Source organism: Hyperolius riggenbachi, chromosome 4 (assembly GCF_040937935.1).
Source record: "Hyperolius riggenbachi isolate aHypRig1 chromosome 4, aHypRig1.pri, whole genome shotgun sequence".
In the NCBI taxonomy this organism is placed as follows: domain Eukaryota; kingdom Metazoa; phylum Chordata; class Amphibia; order Anura; family Hyperoliidae; genus Hyperolius; species Hyperolius riggenbachi.
This window is the reverse complement of record NC_090649.1, coordinates 9,438,284-9,453,283: the sequence shown is the minus strand read 5'-3', so window position 1 is coordinate 9,453,283 and position 15,000 is coordinate 9,438,284. Positions and strand designations below refer to the sequence as shown.

Below are 15,000 nucleotides of genomic sequence, written 5' to 3'. Positions count from 1 at the left end.
TTTCTACCCAATTTTCCAAAGCGATCGGCCCCTTTCTGAAAGGAATCTGTTCAGAAGGAATTGATTCCTACCACACACAGCACATTCATTTTTAATAGATTCCAGCAGGTTATCTATTGAAAACTGATCGAACCCCAACGTTGCACTGTTTGATATAACGCAACGCTATGGCCTATCAATCATCTACCACTCCTGCTCCACCCCCAATTGACCCAGCCGTCCTGTTTGATTGATACTTTAGATACATTTTTGGTCAAAATCAATGAAATATAAAGGAATTGATTTCCATTTGATTTGATCAGAGTGAACGAATCTGCAGGGAATCCAATTAGAAATGTAATGTGTGTGTATGGGGACCTTTGCTGATCACAATACTAAGGTGATTAAAGGACCACTATCGTGAAAAAAGTAGGCATTTACAATCTGACCGGTTTTGGGCCAGTCCATCTCCACATGGAGGATTCTCAGGGTTTTCTTTGTTTTCAACAGTATTTCCTGAACAGCAGTTTAACTGTCAAAATAGTAATCTACCAGCCAACCTCCCTACTCACTTGCACACTATTTTGTCAGTTACACTTTGCAACTGCTGTTCAGGAAATGCTGTTGAAAACATAGAAAACGCTGAGAATCCCCCATGAGGAGATGGACTGGCCATAAACCTGTTGTTCAGTCAGATATTAACTGCCTACTTTTTTCACGATAGCGGTCCTTTAAAGTGCTGCAGAAGATGTTAGCACTATATAAATACATAATAATAATAATGTAGGTCATTAGACTATGACTATGGTAGGATTAGATTGTGAGCTCTTCTGGGGACAGTCAGTGACATGACTATGTACTCTGTACAGTGCTGCAGAAGATGTCAGTGCTATATAAATACATAATAATAATATGGTAGGACATTAGACTATGACTATGGTAGGATTAGATTGTGAGCTCCTCTGGGGACAGTCAGTGACATGACTATGTACTCTGTACAGTGCTGCAGAAGATGTCAGTGCTATATAAATACATAAAAATAATATGGTGGGACATTAGACTAGGACTATGGTAGGATTAGATTGTGAGCTCCTCTGAGGACAGTCAGTGACATGACTATGTACTCTGTACAGTGCTGCAGAAGATGTCAGTGCTATATAAATACATAATAATAATATGGTAGGACATTAGACTATGACTATGGTAGGATTAGATTGTGAGCTCCTCTGAGGACAGTCAGTGACATGACTATGTACTCTGTAATGTGCTGCAGGAGATGTCAGTGCTATATTAATACATAATAATAATATGGTAGGATATTAGACTATGACTATGGTGGGATTAGATTGTGAGCTCCTCTGAGGACAGTCAGTGACATGACTATGTACTCTGTACAGTGCTGCAGAAGATGTCAGTGCTATATAAATACATAATAATAATAATATGGTAGGACGTTAGACTATGACTATGGTAGGATTAGATTGTGAGCTCCTCTGAGGACAGTCAGTGACATGACTATGTACTCTGTACAGTGCTGCAGAAGATGTCAGTGCTATATAAATACATAATAATAATATGGTAGGACATTAGACTATGACTATGGTAGGATTAGATTGTGAGCTCCTCTGGGGACAGTCAGTGACATGACTATGTACTCTGTAATGTGCTGCAGGAGATGCCAGTGCTATATAAATACATAATAATAATATGGTAGGACATTAGACTATGACTATGGTAGGATTAGATTGTGAGCTCCTCTGAGGACAGTCAGTGACATGACTATGTACTCTGTACAGTGCTGCAGAAGATGTCAGTGCTATATAAATACATAATAATAATATGGTAGGACATTAGACTATGACTATGGTAGGATTAGAGTGTGAGCTCCTCTGGGGACAGTCAGTGACATGACTATGTACTCTGTAATGTGCTGCAGGAGATGTCAGTGCTATATAAACACATAATAATATGGTAGGACATTAGACTATGACTATGGTAGGATTAGAGTGTGAGCTCCTCTGGGGACAGTCAGTGACATGACTATGTACTCTGTAATGTGCTGAAGGAGATGTCAGTGCTATATAAATACATAATAATAATATGGTAGGACATTAGGCTATGACTATGGTAGGATTAGAGTGTGAGCTCCTCTGGGGACAGTCAGTGACATGACTATGTACTCTGTAATGTGCTGCAGGAGATGTCAGTGCTATATAAATACATAATAATAATAATACGGTAGGACATTAGACTATGACTATGGTAGGATTAGAGTGTGAGCTCCTCTGAGGACAATCAGTGACATGACTATGTACTCTGTAATGTGCTGCAGGAGATGACAGTGCTATATAAATACATAATAATAATATGGTAGGACATTAGACTATGACTATGGTAGGATTAGATTGTGAGCTCCTCTGAGGACAGTCAGTGACATGACTATGTACTCTGTAATGTGCTGCAGGAGATGTCAGTGCTATATAAATACATAATAATAATATGGTAGGATATTAGACTATGACTATGGTAGGATTAGAGTGTGAGCTCCTCTGAGGACAGTCAGTGACATGACTATGTACTCTGTAATGTGCTGCAGAAGATGTCAGTGCTATATAAATACATAATAATAATATGGTAGGTCATTAGACTGACTATGGTAGGATTAGATTGTGAGCTCCTCTGGGGACAGTCAGTGACATGACTATGCACTCTGTAATGTGCTGCAGGAGATGCCAGTGCTATATAAATACATAATAATAATAATGTAGGACATTAGACTACGACTATGGTAGGATTATATGTATGCCACTTCCCCACCTGCAGCGTGACGTCCCTCTCCCTCCCAGCATGACAACAGAATGCCTTGTCAGTTAGGCCCAGTGCACACTGGGTGGATCCGCCGGCCGCATCCGCTTGAAAATTCGCATGGCTAATGTATCTCTATGGGATGGTGCACACCGGCGGTTTGAGGTTTTTAGCAAGCCGCAAACGTGCATCCTGCTGCACGCTTGCGGTATGCTTAAAACCTCAAACCGCCGGTGTGCACCAGCCCATAGAGATACATTAGCCACGCGGATGCTGATGCGGATGCGGCCGGCGGATCACATACAAAATCCGCTCGGTGTGCACCCAAAACCGCTAGCGTTTTGACAATCTACTAGCGGTTTTGGTGTGCACTGGGCCTCACACAGCTGAGACACATCTGTACAGTCCAGCATTGTCACCCAAGGGGATTGGATCTTTATCCCGGACAAGTGACATCAGTCGCAGGTGTGTACGCACCTTAACAACGACCCATAAGTACTAAGAGCGGTACAAACTAATCAGGCAGGTTCAATTAGATAAAAACAAGTGTAATACATTTGTAGTCAACTTTCAAAAGTGCTATTAACCATATAATGTAGCTGCAGGGAGAAAGTGCTGGTGCTCAAACATAGATCTAATTAGGTTGATTCATGACATGTTAATGCGCTAAGCCACATGGGTTACACCGATGAGCGCACGCAATCAGCGTAGCGAGCGCTCTTGGCTATGCGTGCTTCTTTGAAGTACAGTGCGATGGTATGTAGCACCACCGTCATACTTTACTAGTGCGGCCGCTGCTACATTAAATGTAACAGCAGCTGCGTTAGTAAAGTATGACGGTCGTGCTACACACCATCGCACTGTACTTCAAAGAAGCACGCTTAGCCAAGAGCGCTCGCTATGCTGATTGCGTGCGCTCACCGGTGTAACCCATGTGGCTTAGCGCACTAACATGTCATGAATTAACCTCCAATATCCTTTAAAAAATAGGGTGAACCACTGATCTCAGAAGACTAAAAGTGCAATAAGAAAAGGAACAAGTGTGGATAGCTGTGCTAGGGCAATGGAAAGACAAATGACTGTGGGGGGAGGAGAAGGGAAACAAATGATAAAAGGAATGACGGTGGTATGGAGAGAAGAGATGGAAGCCAGGCTACAGGACAGAGGGGACCACCAGGCAGCCCTGTTTTTAGTCAGACTCCTGGGAAGGAAGAAGGAGGGGAGAGAGAGAGGGATCCCAGCTGGTCACTCATTCCCCAGGATCAGGCAGGCACAGCGTGATTCTAGTCTAGTGTCCTGCAGACACTTCGACTCCCTCCCTTCCCTCTCACAGCTAGCGCTGCCACCATGCACAGATACCTGTATGCTGTGCTGAGAGTAGCCGCCCGTCTTCTTCCTGAATCTGAATCTGGCGGCTTGGCTTCTCTGCTCAGCCCCTCCTCCCTCAGTGTCAGAGTGGAGAGGAAAGGAGGGGAGGGGCGCTTTCCTCCGTGCAGTTCGTAGCAGAGACAGGGGACAGCTGATCTTCAGCCTTGTGTACAGTGTGCGACAGCCGCCCCAGCTCTCCTGTCGGCTGGTTTCCGCCCTAGGAACCGGCCTAGGTGGCCTGTGCGGAAATCCGGCCCTGGTGAGCAGCATCAAGTTCATGTCTTAGTGATACAACAGACATCCCTGGCAGTGTCTGTGACCAAATGAAGTTTTCTGTACCCCAGAAGCAGCAGTAAAGTATTAGCCGGGGATCGAACCCAAAGCCTGGCGACGGCTGTCAAGCCAAAGAAAGGCAGTTCAAGCCCACCCAAGGACAGGCTTGCTTTAGTGCCTTGCTAGCTATTTGTTTAGAACATTATAGAGTGTCTGCATTAAGTGTTGACCATTTAGAAAGAACTTTAAGCTGGCGTAGAGTCTGCTGCACCGGAATGGAACCTCTCCAGAGACTGAGCAGGTGCAGGATGTCCTAACTGTTCAGAGATCTTGTCTTGGTCTTGTCATCCATGGAATTGTAGGGTGCCAAAAGCAAGCTCACATGCGTTGGCCGGGAATCGAACCCGGGTCAACTGCTTGGAAGGCAGCTATGCTCACCACTACACCACCAACGCTACATGCTGAAACTCGCCTAGCATGTACCATTGCAATATACCCAAGAGAAAAATGAGCTTGCTTATTTGCCTACTTTGCTAGATGTAAGCAGTGGGACACATGGTGATACTGCTTACAGACTTCAATTCAAGACTTCAGAAAGATCATGTGCCCCCCTGGATGATGCTGGTGCAACACACACAGCAAAGGACAGCAATTTGAAGTCTGGAAGATTCCAGGGCAAGGGTGGGAAGGATGAAAAGCTAGGTGGCCATGCAACCATTCCTGCTAACCCAAAGCTTACTTGTGCCCTACAACACATTGGCTTAAGACTTGACCAAATCCAATGCTCCAATATGGGGAAGCTTCTCTGTTTGCTGTTTTTTTTTTTTTTTTTTTTTTTTAAGTGCGGTGTCACAGTTCACCCATCTTTTCAACTACAAGAACGGCCCAGGAGTAGTCTTAGCTACCCTAATATGTACGTTACAGCAGGGCCCTTATTACACTTTCTCTTACAGGGCAATGGAAACCGTTTTGCCCATGCGATAAAGCAAGGTGCAAAAATGAATTCATGCCTAGCAGAGGATGGTTTTGATCCATCGACCTCTGGGTTATGGGCCCAGCACGCTTCCGCTGCGCCACTCTGCTTCTGTTTGTATTCAACCTTCAAGTTTAAGAAGGGTACATTAGTTGAAATAGTTACACTACTATATATGTTACAGCAAGGCCCTAATGACACTTTCTCTTAAGGGGCTATGGCCGACAATTGGCCCATATGGTAAGCAAGGTATAAAAACCAACGTACACCTAGCAGAGGATGGTTTCGATCCATCGACCTCTGGGTTATGGGCCGAGCACGCTTCCACTGCGCCACTTTGCTGCCATATAGTGAATGCTTCATTGTGGGAAAAAGTGGCGTTAAACTTCTTGGAGCAGACTTACTTCCTCACTCCACAAGACACACATACATCCCCATAAAATCATTTAGCAACAACTGCAGGCACAGTCTCTGTGGCGCAATCGGTTTGCGCGTTTGGCTGTTAACCGAAAGGTTGGTGGTTCAAGCCCACCCAGGGACGGCCTTTCCTTTTGTGTTCAACAGTTGTCCGAAGAGAACCCCAGATAGCCATGTAGATTCATTTGAGACACGTTGGAATCTCATTCACGTTCATGAAAAGGGTGAGCAGCATCAAGTTCATGTCTTAGTGATACAACAGACATCCCTGGCAGTGTCTGTGACCAAATGAAGTTTTCTGTACCCCAGAAGCAGCAGTAAAGTATTAGCCGAGGATCGAACCCAAAGCCTGGCGACGGCTGTCAAGCCAAAGAAAGGCAGTTCAAGCCCACCCAAGGACAGGCTCGCCTTAGTGCCTTGCTAGCTATTTGTTTAGAACATTATAGAGTGTCTGCATTAAGTGTTGACCATTTAGAAAGAACTTTAAGCTGGCGTAGAGTCTGCTGCACCGGAATGGAACCTCTCCAGAGACTGAGCAGGTGCAGGATGTCCTAACTGTTCAGAGATCTTGTCTTGGTCTTGTCTTCCATGGAATTGTAGGGTGCCAAAAGCAAGCTCACATGCGTTGGCCGGGAATCGAACCCGGGTCAACTGCTTGGAAGGCAGCTATGCTCACCACTATACCACCAACGCTACATGCTGAAACTCGCCTAGCATGTACCATTGCAATATACCCAAGAGAAAAATGAGCTTGCTTATTTGCCTACTTTGCTAGATGTAAGCAGTGGGACACATGGTGATACTGCTTACAGACTTCAATTCAAGACTTCAGAAAGATCATGTGCCCCCCTGGATGATGCTGGTGCAACACACACAGCAAAGGACAGCAATTTGAAGTCTGGAAGATTCCAGGGCAAGGGTGGGAAGGATGAAAAGCTAGGTGGCCATGCAACCATTCCTGCTAACCCAAAGCTTACTTGTGCCCTACAACACATTGGCTTAAAGGGGAACTGAAGAGAGAGGTATATGGAGGCTGTCATGTTTATTTCCTTTTAGACAATACCAGTTGCCTGGCAGCCCTGCTGATCCTCTGCCTCTAATACTATTAGCCATAGCCCCTGAACAAGCATGCAGCAGATCGGGTGTTTCAGTGGTTCAGACTTATAAGTCTGATCTGACAAGACTAGCTGCATGCTTGTTTCTGGGTTTAATCAGATACTACTGCAGAGAAATAGACCAGCAGGGCCGCCAGGTAACTGGTATTGATTAAAAGGAAATAAACATGACAGCCTCCATATACCTCTCTCTTCAGTTCCCCTTTAAGACTTGACCAAATCCAATGCTCCAATATGGGGAAGCTTCTCTGTTTGCTGTTTTTTTTTTTTTTTTTTTTTTTTAAGTGCGGTGTCACAGTTCACCCATCTCTTCAACTACAAGAACGGCCCAGGAGTAGTCTTAGCTATCCTAATATGTACGTTACAGCAGGGCCCTTATTACACTTTCTCTTACAGGGCAATGGAAACCGTTTTGCCCATGCGATAAAACAAGGTGCAAAAATGAATTCATGCCTAGCAGAGGATGGTTTCGATCCATCGACCTCTGGGTTATGGGCCCAGCACGCTTCCGCTGCGCCACTCTGCTTCTGTTTGTATTCAACCTTCAAGTTTAAGAAGGGTACATTAGTTGAAATAGTTACACTACTATCTATGTTACAGCAAGGCCCTAATGACACTTTCTCTTAAGGGGCTATGGCCGACAATTGGCCCATATGGTAAGCAAGGTATAAAAACCAACGTACACCTAGCAGAGGATGGTTTCGATCCATCGACCTCTGGGTTATGGGCCCAGCACGCTTCCGCTGCGCCACTCTGCTGCCATACAGTGAATGCTTCATTGTGGGAAAAAGTGGCGTTAAACTTCTTGGAGCAGACTTACTTCCTCACTCCACAAGACACACACATACATCCCCATAAAATCATTTAGCAACAACTGCAGGCACAGTCTCTGTGGCGCAATCGGTTAGCGCGTTCGGCTGTTAACTGAAAGGTTGGTGGTTCAAGCCCACCCAGGGACGGCCTTTCCTTTTGTGTTCAACAGTTGTCCGAAGAGAACCCCAGATAGCCATGTAGATTCATTTGAGACACGTTGGAAACTCATTCACGTTCATGAAAAGGGTGAGCAGCATCAAGTTCATGTCTTAGTGATACAACAGACATCCCTGGCAGTGTCTGTGACCAAATGAAGTTTTCTGTACCCCAGAAGCAGCAGTAAAGTATTAGCCGGGGATCGAACCCAAAGCCTGGCGACGGCTGTCAAGCCAAAGAAAGGCAGTTCAAGCCCACCCAAGGACAGGCTCGCCTTAGTGCCTTGCTAGCTATTTGTTTAGAACATTATAGAGTGTCTGCATTAAGTGTTGACCATTTAGAAAGAACTTTAAGCTGGCGTAGAGTCTGCTGCACCGGAATGGAACCTCTCCAGAGACTGAGCAGGTGCAGGATGTCCTAACTGTTCAGAGATCTTGTCTTGGTCTTGTCTTCCATGGAATTGTAGGGTGCCAAAAGCAAGCTCACATGCGTTGGCCGGGAATCGAACCCGGGTCAACTGCTTGGAAGGCAGCTATGCTCACCACTATACCACCAACGCTACATGCTGAAACTCACCTAGCATGTACCATTGCAATATACCCAAGAGAAAAATGAGCTTGCTTATTTGCCTACTTTGCTAGATGTAAGCAGTGGGACACATGGTGATACTGCTTACAGACTTCAATTCAAGACTTCAGAAAGATCATGTGCCCCCCTGGATGATGCTGGTGCAACACACACAGCAAAGGACAGCAATTTGAAGTCTGGAAGATTCCAGGGCAAGGGTGGGAAGGATGAAAAGCTAGGTGGCCATGCAACCATTCCTGCTAACCCAAAGCTTACTTGTGCCCTACAACACATTGGCTTAAGACTTGACCAAATCCAATGCTCCAATATGGGGAAGCTTCTCTGTTTGCTGTTTTTTTTTTTTTTTATTTTTTTTTAAGTGCGGTGTCACAGTTCACCCATCTCTTCAACTACAAGAACGGCCCAGGAGTAGTCTTAGCTACCCTAATATGTACGTTACAGCAGGGCCCTTATTACACTTTCTCTTACAGGGCAATGGAAACCGTTTTGCCCATGCGATAAAACAAGGTGCAAAAATGAATTCATGCCTAGCAGAGGATGGTTTCGATCCATCGACCTCTGGGTTATGGGCCCAGCACGCTTCCGCTGCGCCACTCTGCTTCTGTTTGTATTCAACCTTCAAGTTTAAGAAGGGTACATTAGTTGAAATAGTTACACTACTATCTATGTTACAGCAAGGCCCTAATGACACTTTCTCTTAAGGGGCTATGGCCGACAATTGGCCCATATGGTAAGCAAGGTATAAAAACCAACGTACACCTAGCAGAGGATGGTTTCGATCCATCGACCTCTGGGTTATGGGCCCAGCACGCTTCCGCTGCGCCACTCTGCTGCCATACAGTGAATGCTTCATTGTGGGAAAAAGTGGCGTTAAACTTCTTGGAGCAGACTTACTTCCTCACTCCACAAGACACACACATACATCCCCATAAAATCATTTAGCAACAACTGCAGGCACAGTCTCTGTGGCGCAATCGGTTAGCGCGTTCGGCTGTTAACTGAAAGGTTGGTGGTTCAAGCCCACCCAGGGACGGCCTTTCCTTTTGTGTTCAACAGTTGTCCGAAGAGAACCCCAGATAACGGAAAATTGGATACTTACCTGCCGGTAATTTTCCTTTCCAGATGTATCCATGGCAGCACGATCGGGTTAAGTCCCGCCCACTTCACCCCATAGGACCATACTTGTATAAATTAAACTCCCAAGCTCGCCCCCCTAGTCTTGTTAACTCGTCATCACCGAACTAGGGTGGGAGCCTCGTGCTGCCATGGATACATCTGGAAAGGAAAATTACCGGCAGGTAAGTATCCAATTTTCCGTTTTCCATATGTCTCCATGGCAGCACGATCGGAAGATAACTAGTCAATAATGAACAGGGAGGGTGAGGTGCAATACATATTCTTTATTCACACAGTTGCATTAACAGTCAGAACATTGGTTCCAAATTGGAGAGTAGAGTTAGCCGCAGGGTCAACTCTATAGTGTCGCATAAAGGTCACAATTGACGACCAGTTTGCCGCCTGGCAGATCTTCTCAGGGGAGACCTTGGTGAATGCTGCCCACGAGGTAGCCATCCCTCTGGTCGAATGAGCCGTGATTTGTTGTGGTGGTATCAGGTCATTAGCCCTGTAGGAATCCTGGATAGTTTTTACCAGCCATGATGCGATTGTCCTTGACGAGGCCGGTTCACCCTTTCTGTATCCAGAAGGGATTACAAATAGTCTTTCCGACTTCCTGAAAGCCTCCGTCCTTTGGATGTAAAGTTTCAAGGTATTTCCTACGTCAAGTGGATGTGGGGTAGTTCTATTCTCTTCCCATAGTGTCGGTAACGTCCATTCCTGATTAAAATGGTAGAGGGAGGATACCTTAGGAACGAAATGTTGGATTGGTCGGAGGACCACACGGTCAGGAAAGAAGTTAAGAGCCGGCTCCTGCCATCCTAACGCTTGGAGTTCCGAGACTCGCCTGGCCGATGACATTGCCACTAAGAAGATTGTTTTATGCGTAAGCTGAATTAGGTTACATTCTTCCGATGGTGTGTAGGGTGGTTTTGCCAGTACATCAAGTACCAGGGGTAAGTTCCATTTGGGAAACACCGTCTTCCTGGGAGGTCTTTCCTTCATTACCCCCTTTAAGAACTGGACCACCAGAGGGTGTAACGCCCATCTTTGGTTGGTTAACGCTGATAGCGCCGTTACCTGTACCTTCAGGGAGTGGTACCCGAGTCCCTTTTCGAGGCCTGATTGGAGGAAGTGCAGTATTTCCTTAACTTCAGGTTTTAAAGGGTCAATTCGAGATTCTTCAGCAAACGACAAAAACCTATTCCAGATGTTACTGTAAGTTTTATTAGTTGTGGGCTTTCTAGCACTAAGCATAGTTTTAATTAAGGTATTCGAGTATCCAAGTGCCTCCAATTTCCTCCTCTCAATGTCCAGACAGCTAAGTTTAGTTTTGCTGGATTGGGATGTAGGATTGGCCCCTGATGTAGAAGGTCCACCTGGTCTGGCAACATCAGTGGTTGAGCTGTTTTTAGTCTCCATAGTAGCGGAAACCAAGGCCTCCTTGGCCAAAATGGTATTACTGCTATCAATGACACTGGTTCTGTCAGAAGTCTCTTCAATAGTCTGTGGATTACTGGTACAGGGGGAAACACATAGGCTCTCTCGAATTTCCATTCCGCTATCAGTGCATCTGTCGCCACTGCTTGTGGTGATCTCCACCTCGAATAGAAATGGTGGCACTTCCTGTTGTAGGCTGTCGCCATTAAATCTAGCTGTGGGATTCCAAACTGTTTGCATATGGTTTGATATATTGTGTCGTTCAGGGCCCATTCGTTGTTGTCCAACCTGGTGCGACTTAGGAAGTCCGCTTTGACGTTCTCTGGGCCCGGAATGTACGTTGCTGATAGGAACAGAAGATTCCTCTCTGCGAACTGAAATATTGGAGTCACCTCCTGTATCAGGGTTGAAGATCTTGTTCCCCCTTGTTTCCTTATATATGCAACCGCCGTACGGTTGTCTAGGCGAAGAAGCACATTCTTGTTCTGGAGCCGTGACTTGAAATGTCTTAAGGCCAAAGCTGCTGCCCGTACTTCCAATATGTTTGCTGGACAGTTTGTTTGGGCTGATTTCCATCTTCCTTGGACCGACACTTGCGCCAGATGCGCCCCCCATCCCATCTGGCTCGCATCCGTGGTAACAATGATCGGCTCTGGTAGTTGGATCGGCAATGGAGTGTCTAGATTCACTGTGGATATCCACCATAACAAGCTCTTCCTCATAGCTGAGGTTACGAAGATCTGCTGATTCATCTTTTTCGTTGTCCATTGATCGAGGAAGTCTTTCTGCCAGGCTCTGCAGTGCCACTGAGCCCACTTTACCATGGGTATGGTGGAAGTCATTGTGCCTAATAGACTTAGGCATTGTCTCGCTGTCATGATAGTTGTGCATGTCGCATTCTGCATTATATTCCTTATCCTTGTCTGCTTCTCCAGTGGTAGGCCAATTGTATTTGATACTGTCTGTAGACGTGCTCCTAGAAATATAAAGTCTCGTGACGGTGTTAGTTGACTCTTCTTTACGTTCACTTTCCATCCGAATTTCTCTAAACATTCGAGAAGGATCTGTCTGTGTGCTAACAGTACCTGTCTGTTCTGTTCCAACAGCAGCAGATCGTCGAGATAATGAAACAGTCTGAGTCCATTGACTCTTAGTTTCTCGACTAGGGACAGTAGAATCTTCGAGAATACCCTTGGTGCCGTACAGATTCCGAACGGTAGGGCTCGAAATTGGAAGTGCTGATCTGCGACTGCAAATCTCAGATATTTCTGATATTTCGGATGGATCATCACATGAAGGTAGGCATCCTCGAGGTCTACAGAGAGGGCCCAATCTCCTTGCATGATCACTTTCGTTATGGTTTGAATGGTCTCCATTTTGAAGTGTCTCAGAGCGATGTTTGAGTTCAACTCTCTCAGGTCCATCACGGGCCGCAATTCGCCTGATTTCTTCGTAACAAAGAATAATGGGGAGTATACCCCCGACCCTCTCTCCTGTATGGGAACTTCCACCACCGCTCTTTTCTGTAATAGGTCTTCTATATAATGAAGAAGGATTTTCCTCTTTTCCATAGATGATGGGATCTTCGTTGGTCTGAAGATTGTTTCTGGCCTCTTGGTAAATTTCCATTGATGTCCTAGTGATATCGTCTGGACAACCCACGGATCGCTGATGTTTTCCGCCCAGACCTCCTTCAAGGACTGAAGTCGTCCGCCTACCGGTCGTGTCTGGGCGGGCTGACCATCAAAAGGGCTTTTGTTGAGAGGGAGCCGGATTCGATTTTTTCTGTCTAGTCAGCTTCTGTAGTGAGGAATGAGAGCTTTGCCAATTGCGCCTGAATTCACGGCCTGGTCTATAGGATGTTGAGGATCTGTATCTATTTTGGTTGAAGTTTGGTCTCGGAGTATAAGGTGGTCGTCGATTCTTTCGGTCCTGAGGGATCATTCCTGATCTACCTCCAGTCACTCGGCGGATTGCATCGTCCATTTCTTGGCCGAACAAATTCTTGCCATCATAAGGTATCTTGCACCAATCCTGCTTCGAGACCTGGTCCGCAGACCACCCCTTCAGCCATAGTGCCCTTTTAGAGATGACCGAGTGCAGCATGGAACGTGCCGAGCAGCGTAATATATCCACAGCCGCTTCACCTACAAAGTCCGAGGTTAGTTTTAAATCATCTAATGCAGCGATGATATCTTCTTTCTCTGCTCCGGACTGTAAAGCTTCTTCAATATTATTGATCCATGCCTTCATAGCTTCCGCCACTGAGGTGAGGGCAATGGCCGGTTTACATGCTGAACCAGAGGCTGTGTAAGATCTTTTAAGTTCAGCATCCATCTTTCTGTCGAGTGGCTCTTTAAAGGAGATTGTATCGTCTCTGGGTAATGTAACATGTCTTGCCAGACCGATTACCGAAGCGTCCACCTTAGGAGGATTCTCCAGGCATTCGATAATGTCTTCTCCCAGTGGATATAGCTTGTTAAATCTATTCGCCAGAGTTGGCTTCTTGTCTACTTTTTTCCACTCGTCCATCATCACATCCTTAATCTGATTAATCAATGGAAAACTCTTTGACGTTTTCTTTAAATGTGCATAATATTCTTTCTGGCCCGCGGGCCTTTCCGGTCCCTGTTCCTCCTGCCATTCCATGGCTTCTCTGACCGCTGATACATATGGCTGTACTAGGGCAAAATCAAATCCTACGGCCTGATCCATCTCAGAATCGTCAAGTCCTGATGGGCCGGATTGAGGGTCGTTGTCCCTATGTTGGTCCGCTGAGTGCGCGGGTAAGGATGATATATATTCATTCATCGTCTCTTGTACCGCCTGTTTAATCATAGACGAAACGTCCATTGACCGATCAGATTCTCTTGCCATATCATGGAAGCAATCGCTGCATACGCGTTTTCCTGGTATTACGTATTTATTACAGGCCCAGCATCTCCTTCTTGAAGAGTGGTGTGAACTTGAACGACGTCTTCTCTGCGATTTAGACCTGTTACGCCTTCTAGATCGTGATCGTCTCCTTGAACGAGATCTTGATCGAGAACGGGATCTCCTCTGAGAAGGTGAACGTCTTTTAGACGATCCTTTGGGAGTGTGTCGATCTGCGTTCCTATTATCAGTCTGAGGACGACTTGGCTCATCTTCCACTCCATGTTGATTATCCGGAGGGCTGCAAGACATAAAACAGTCTGTCAGCCAGCACTCTTTTGCTAGAGGGGGAAATTGCTTACCTTATAATATTGCTTCCTACCTAATGTCCTGAACCTGGTCATTATCCGGCTCTTGTAGCTCCATTTATACAGCACCTGCTGTAAAGAATATAGGAAGAATTATAAAGTATAGGGATATAATGAAAAATGGAGAGAGAGAGAGAGAGAGACCAGAGCAGAACAAACCTCTGAGGGGAAGAGAAAAAACTCCAAAGGCTCCACACATGCAGCAGAGCAACAGCGCCGCCGAACTGCCAGCTTGTAGCCACTGATCACTCTGAATCCTCCGTTTAAATAGCCCTCCCCCTTGCCGGGCGCCAATTGGAGAGTGGGGGCGGAGCAGAGGGTAGAGTGAACCTCCTCCAGAGCGGAGGAACCAATATGCGCCTCCGAACGCCGACCGGAAGTGACCAACCGGAAATGACGCTTCCGGAAGAGATAGAATGCCGGAGCGCTCGGTGGAACGCACGCCCGGCGTCCGGCGCCATTACCGAGGAGAGGAGAAAGAGAGAGAGAGCAAAGTGGAGCTCGCCGACAGCCGCATTTAGCCGCTGATGCACACGTAAGGTACTGGCAACATGAAACATTGTTTCTAGAATAAAAACGCCCACCTTATATTCCACGGCCAGCAGTGGATCTACCCCAACAGCGTCATTTAGTTGCTACAGAGGGGGCTTCACACAGGAGAGGCTGAACCTGTGTGGAGACGGCAGGAAGCAATTTAGGATCCTCTTCAGAAAAT

General features: G+C 46.1%; 5 non-coding genes across 5 annotated transcripts; 2 read left to right on the top strand and 3 right to left on the bottom strand.

Moving 5' to 3' along the window:
- Positions 1–4,808: 4,808 nt before the first annotated feature.
- On the bottom strand, positions 4,809–4,880 carry TRNAG-UCC (transfer RNA glycine (anticodon UCC)). The gene has a single exon. It is a non-coding gene; the product is annotated as a tRNA-Gly (tRNA).
- Positions 4,881–6,436: 1,556 nt separating this feature from the next.
- TRNAG-UCC (transfer RNA glycine (anticodon UCC)) lies at positions 6,437–6,508 on the bottom strand. The gene has a single exon. It is a non-coding gene; the product is annotated as a tRNA-Gly (tRNA).
- Positions 6,509–7,815: 1,307 nt separating this feature from the next.
- On the top strand, positions 7,816–7,889 carry TRNAN-GUU (transfer RNA asparagine (anticodon GUU)). Its single transcript has one exon. It is a non-coding gene; the product is annotated as a tRNA-Asn (tRNA).
- A 497-nt stretch (positions 7,890–8,386) lies between these two features.
- On the bottom strand, positions 8,387–8,458 carry TRNAG-UCC (transfer RNA glycine (anticodon UCC)). The gene has a single exon. It is a non-coding gene; the product is annotated as a tRNA-Gly (tRNA).
- A 988-nt stretch (positions 8,459–9,446) lies between these two features.
- On the top strand, positions 9,447–9,520 carry TRNAN-GUU (transfer RNA asparagine (anticodon GUU)). Its single transcript has one exon. It is a non-coding gene; the product is annotated as a tRNA-Asn (tRNA).
- Positions 9,521–15,000: the final 5,480 nt, after the last annotated feature.